The sequence below is a fragment of the Jaculus jaculus genome, chromosome X (genome assembly GCF_020740685.1).
Source record: "Jaculus jaculus isolate mJacJac1 chromosome X, mJacJac1.mat.Y.cur, whole genome shotgun sequence".
Lineage (NCBI taxonomy): Eukaryota > Metazoa > Chordata > Mammalia > Rodentia > Dipodidae > Jaculus > Jaculus jaculus.
Window position 1 is genome coordinate 76989932 of NC_059125.1, and position 6636 is coordinate 76996567.

The window sequence follows — 6636 nt, forward strand, 5'->3', positions numbered from 1 at the left end:
TTCTTAATAGTGGCAAGCTAGTAAAATTTACTTTCATAAGGATAGAAATCCAGAATAAGGATTTGATTCATAGTAACTCACATTTTTAAAAAAATACATAGAAAATAAGTTTTCTCAGAATTTATATTAAAAAGATCATATAGAAGACAGGCATGGTTAACACATACAGTAATCCCACTACCTGTGAGGCAGAGGCAGAAGCCAGCCTAGGCTACATAGTGAGTTGCAAACCAGCCTGAGTTATACAGTGAGAATCTTTCCAATAAAAACTCTTCTACTGTCAGGATTTGGATAATTAACATATGTATTTCTAAGTATTTCTTATTTTTGTCTGTCTGTTTTTTTCTCTTAGTCTCTATAATGTATCCCTCATTGGAGGTTCTTACAAAAGGGGAGAACACTTATTTTCACAGTAGACAACTTATTTCATACCAGAGGTTTGCTGGGAAATTACAGTGTGGATATATAGCAAGTGAACAGTACTCTTACAATATGAGAGGGAACATTCAGTATATAATATTATGTTTCTTTTAAACTCACATACATTCAAATTATTTTGACTTTTTTAGGGGTCATTTCTTTTTTAATTTTAATTTTTTAATTAATGAGTTTTGTATTCAGAAAATACAGTAAGATTGGTACCATTATTAGGCTCATCCGTGACCTACCACCTACCCAATGGCCCCTCCTTGTTGATATATATGGGCTGTGCATTGTGGAGTTATCCCATAGTTATGGGTAAGATATATGTCTCTGCATATCATGACCCAACAAGTGGCTCTGACATTCTTTCCACCCCCATTCAGCAAAATTTCCCTGAGCCATGTTGGCTTAATTTTTGGTATGCTTCAGTGATGAGGTGTTGGGGGCCTCTGAGGCTCTGGCTCTCTCTCCTTCCCTCTTGTCCTGGTATCCGGCTCATGCTTGTTTTGCCAATTTTTCTTAGTTTCAGCTGGGGCCCTTTTGAGGTATGATGGGGTGGCTCTCTCCTTAGTATCTACCTCTATCTGCAAAAGAGAAGCAGATTCTCCTCCAGAGATTGTTAGCACCAGAACAAATGAGATAGCCTTTACTTTTTTATAGAGAATTTAATAGATATAGGCCCTCTTGTAGCCCATGATAGATGGTTGCTTGATATTGGAGAGTGGGCTTATATTTGGATATGGTTCTGACTTGTTCCCCAGCAATGGGTCCCATACCACTGAGGAGATCAGTTAGCCAAATCAAGAGCAGTTGGTTTGCAACCATGGCTTTGTGCCACTATTGTACTTGTGTGGGCATCACAACAGGTTATTTGCTGCTAAGTAGGTGAGACCATGAGTTGCTTGGGGAGATATTGGTCATTTTCCCAAGTTGCTCATGCAGCACCTTCTGGCACTAGACATGCTAACTGTCTGGGGACTGACTCTCGTCCAGCTTCCAGCCATGTCATTCCATATTATGTTTCAACTGCATGTGGTGTCTTCAGCTGTAGGGTCTTACAACTAACCTTGGGTGGGTCATCAAGTACTCTGACAGAAATCTGTCATTCTTTTAGGAAACCTTGTAGGTCTTTCTGATCAAAAGCTCATTATGGATGATATCCCCATGCTGGTACTGGGAGTTACAGGTCAGTGCCCACTAAGAAAATGAAGAAAAAGATATCTAATATACAAGAGTTAGAGAGAAGAGAGAGAGAGAGAGTGAAGGAAGAAGGGAAGATGTAGAAGGAAAAGGTTAGACTTGATCCTACCTCTCCAGTGTCTTGGGGTTCAGGTGTTCCCTGTAAGGAACTGGTAAAGGTTCAGCCAATTGGTCTGCCTTTGAGGAAGTAGAATTCTATGGTAACATTGCTGTTTGGGTCTAGATTTGTCTTTCCCACCCCTTTGATGCCCTCCCATTCCTCCCCATCCATCCTAGTGTCTATTCCACGAGATGCTTGCAGGGTATGTAAAGCATCTTTGGTAGATTCTGGTTAGGTGCTATAGATGAATGAGACTATGTGGCAATTTTTTTCTCAGTGATTGGGTAAGTTCACTGAGAATGATCTGTTCCAGGTTCAACCATTTTTCCTCAAATTTTACTGTGTCATTTTTTTCTTACTGCTGTATAGAATTACATTGTGTAGATATACCACATTTTAGTTATCCACTCTTCTAGTGATGGACGTCTGGGTTGATTCCAACTCTTAGCTACTACAAATTGAGCCACTCCAAACATGGTTGAGCAAATCTCTCTGGACTGTTGTTTGAAGGCTTTAGGGTAGCTGCCCATTAAGGAAATAACTGGGTCTGTTGGTATCTCTATAGGCAGCTTTCTCAGGAGTGTTCATATTGCTTTCCAAAGTGGTTGTACCATTCTATATTCCCACCAACAGTGGATGAGTGTTCCTACTTCTCCACATCCTCACAAGCATTTATTTTCATTTGATTTTTTGATGTTTGCTATCCTTATTGGTGTAAGGTGGAATCTCATAGTTGTTTTAATTTGCATTTATCTGATGATTAGGGATGATGAACATTTTCTTAATTGTGTCTTTGCCATTTGTATTTCTTCCTCTGTATACTGCCTGTTCAGATCTTTGCCCCATTTTGTATGTGGTGTGTTTGACTTCTTATTTTTTTAGATTTTTTAGTTCTTTATAGATTCTAGAGATTAAGCCTCTATCAGTTGCAAACTCACAAATATTTTCTCCCATTCTGTGGGTAATCTTTTGGCTTTGCTTATTGTATACTTGTCTGTAAAGAAACTCTTCAGCTTCATACGATCCCATTGGTTGAGTGACTATTTAAGATGGTGAGCTACTGGGGTTTTGTTCAGGTAGTCTTTTTCCATCCCTATATCACGGAAAGTACTTTCTAAATTTTCTTCTAGTAGTATTCAAGTTTCTGGTCTTATATTGAGGTCTTTGATCCATTTGGATTTGAGTGTAGTGCATGGTGAAATGTGTGGATCAAGTTTCAGTTTCCTACATACGGTTATCCAGTTTGTCCAGCACCATTTGTTGCGGATACTGTCCTTTTTCCAGCCTATATTGTTCGGGCCTTTGTCGAATATCAAGTAGCTATATTTGCTTGGCCCAAATTTCAGGTACTCAAGTTTATTCCATTGGTCTCTACTCCTGCTTTTATGCCAGGACCAGGACCATGCTTTTTTTTTATTACTATGGCTTTGTAATATAGCCTTAGATGAGGTATGATTATGTCTCCATAGGTATTTATTTTGCTGTGGATATGTTTGGATATGTGAGGCCTCCTGCATTTCCGTATGAAATTTGAGATCATTTTTTTCTATCTCTGTGAAGAACACTAAAAGGATTTTAACTGGAATTGCATTAAATCTGTATATTGCCTTTGTTGGATTGTCATCTTCACAATGTTAATTCTGCCTATACAGGAGCATGGAAGGTCTCTCCATTTTTTCAAGTTCTCCTCAATTTCTTTTTTCAGTGTTTTTATGTTTTCGATGTATAGATCTTTTACTTCTTTTGTTAACGTTATTCCAAGGTATTTTATTTTATTTTTGTTGCTATTGAAATATTGACTATGTCCTTTATTTCTTTCTCTGTATCTTTGTCATATGCATATAGAAAGGCTACTGATTTTTGTGCATTGATTTTGTATCCTGCTACTTTGCTATAGGAGTTCATCACCTTCAGGAGTTTTGGGATGGAGTCTCTCAGGTCTCTTACATATACAATCATGTCATCAGCAAATAGAGCTAAGTAAACTTCTTCATTTCCAAATTGTATCCCTTTTGTTTCCTTCTCCTGTCTTATTGCTTGAGCTAGGACTTCCAGTACTATATTGAAAAGCAGAGGTGAGAGTGGACAACCCTGTGTTGTTCCTGATCTCCTTTGAAGCTTTGTGTATTGCCTTTATTCTGTTAAGATATGAACTAACCATGACAATTCTCTCCAATGTTTTGAACATGAAGTGATGTTGTATCTTGTCAAAGGCCTTTTCTGCATCTATTGAAATGATCATGTGGTTTTTATGTTTAACTTTGTTTATGTGGTCTATTACATTGACGGATTTCCGTATGTTGTACCACCCCTGTGTTCCAGGGATGAATGCCACTTGGTCAAGGTGGATAATGCTTTTCATGTTCTGTTGGATTTGCTTTGCAAGGATTTTGTCAGGATCTTTGCATCTAAGTTCATCAGGGGAATATGCCGGTAGTTTTCTTTTCTTGAGGTGTCTCTGCCTAGTTTTGGAATGGGGGTAGATACTAGCTTCATAAAAGGAGTTGGGTAGCTTTCCCTGTTCTCCAATTGTGTGGCACAGTTTTAGGAAGATTGGTTTGAGTTCTTCCTTGAAGGTTTGATAGAGTTCAGCTGAGAAGCCATCTCATCCTGGACTCCTCATTTGGGGAGGTTTTTTATTACCTTTTCAATCTCCATGAGTGTGAAGTGTTCATTGATGTGATTAATCTGCCCTGAGTTTAGCTTTGATAGATGGTATGCATCCAGGAATTTATCCATCTCCTCTGCATTATCCAGTTTTGTGGAGAAGAGGTTTTTGAAATAAGTCCTGATGATTCTCCCAAGGGTCTTTTGTTGTTGATTTCTAGCAATATAGCATTGTAAGCTGATATCATACAGGGAAATATGTCAGTCTTCTTAAATATCTTTGTGACCCTGTATATGATCTACTTTAGAGAATGTTCCATGGGCTGGTGATAAGAATGTGTAGTCTGTGGATTTGGGATAGAAAGTTCTGTAGATGTCCGTCAGGTCTAAGTAATCTACGGTTTTGTTGAGTTCTTTTACTTCCCTATTGAGTTTCTGTTTGGAAAATCTGTCTATTATTGATAATGGTGTATTTAAGTCCCCAACTATGATGGTGTTGGTGGTTATTTCTGTTATATTGTCAAGTAGGTTTTGTTTTATGAACTGTGGTGCCCCTGTGTTTGGTGCATGTAGATTTATGATTGTAATATCCTCTGTATGGATCATTCCCTTGATAAGCAGGAAGTGGCCTTTGTCTTTTTTGATTATTTTTGGTTTAAAGTCTATTTTATCCGATATTAATATAGCTACACCTGCTTGTTTCTTATTCCCATTTGCTTGGAATATTGTTTTCCACCCTTTCACTCTGAGGAGGTATCTGATTTTAGTGGTGAGGTGGGTTTCTTGAAGGCAACAGATTGAGGGGTCTGACTTTTTGATCCATCCTGTTAGCTTGTGTCTCTTGATGGGTGAATTAAGGCCATTAATATTTAGGGTAATGACTGTGAGATTTGATTTGATCCCTGCCATATTGTGATGGTAGATGTGTGTTGGTGTTTCCATGGACTTTGAATTTTAGTGCCTTCTCTGAGTTTGGTTATTTTGATCTGTTTCTTGTAGGCATTTGAGTTTGATTATTTGTTTCTTCTATGTGGAGAACTTCTTGAAATACTGTCTGTAGGTTTGGTTTTGTTTTCATGTAATTGTAAAGCTGAGTTTTGTCACGGAAGGTTTTTCTTTCACCATCTATCATGAGGGATACCTTTGCTGGGTAGAGTAGTTTGGGATAGAAGCTATAGGTTCTTAGACTTTTCAGTGTTTCTTTCCAGGCCTTTCTTGCTTTCAGGGTTTCCATTGAGAAACCTGAAATATTCTGATGGAATTACCTTTGAAAGTGGTGTGGTGTTTTTCCCTAGCTGCTTTTAGGATTTTCTCTTTGGTGTCCATGTTTATGTCTTGGAGACAATATGTCTTGGAGAGATTTTCCTTTGTCCAGTCTGTTTGGATTTCTGTTTGCTTGTTGTATCTTGATGGGGCTTTCTTTTAAGAGAATGGGGAAGTTTTCTTCAATTATTTTGTTAAATAAGTTCTCCATGCTTCTGGTCTGAATTTCTTCTCCTGGTATTCCAATGATCTTGATATTAAGACATTTATGTGTATCCCACAATTCCCTCAAGTTCTATTCACAGGAACTTTTGAACTTACTGAAATTTTTGAACTCTTGAACTGTTTCTTCTATCTTGTCTTCCAGATCAGTTTCTATCCTCCACTTCACTGACTCTATTCTTGAGAGCGTCTGGAGATTTTTGGACTTGTTCAATTATATTTGCATTTTCTACTACTTTTCTATGTATAATTTCCATCCCTCTGTCAAGCTCCCTTTTCATATCATTTTCTGATTTTCTTGATGATTCTTGGAATTTATTCTTGCATTTCTTTATGTCTTCATTTAACATGGCCAGCTGATTTTTAAAGTCTTCTTTAATTTCAATCTCCCTTAAAACTATTAACTCTCTTTAAACTCCTTCCAATTTCTTATCTATTAGTTCTTGTTTAGTGATGGCAACATCCACACGATTATCGGTCCTTTGTTGCTTTCCTACAAGTTCTACCAGAAGGTTGGTCAGGGTTGCATTGCTCATAGCTTCAGTTTGATGTTCTGATCCTAATGACTCTTCTATGTTTTGGTTAGATGTATTCATTGTAGGACTGGCTGATCTAAGTGGATTTTCTTGCTTTTGATTTTTCATGTTATTTCTTTTGCGTTATGGTCTTCTCATGACTGTGTATGGGCATGTAGGTGGGTGGATCAGCCTGGGCTCAAGCACAGTGAGAAACTGAGGCAGCCTAGGGCAGTTGTCAAGCAGCCTGGGCTTTGGCTCTCACTTGCTAAACCGCCTATCTACCTCCTGGCAGGGGTGCCAAAG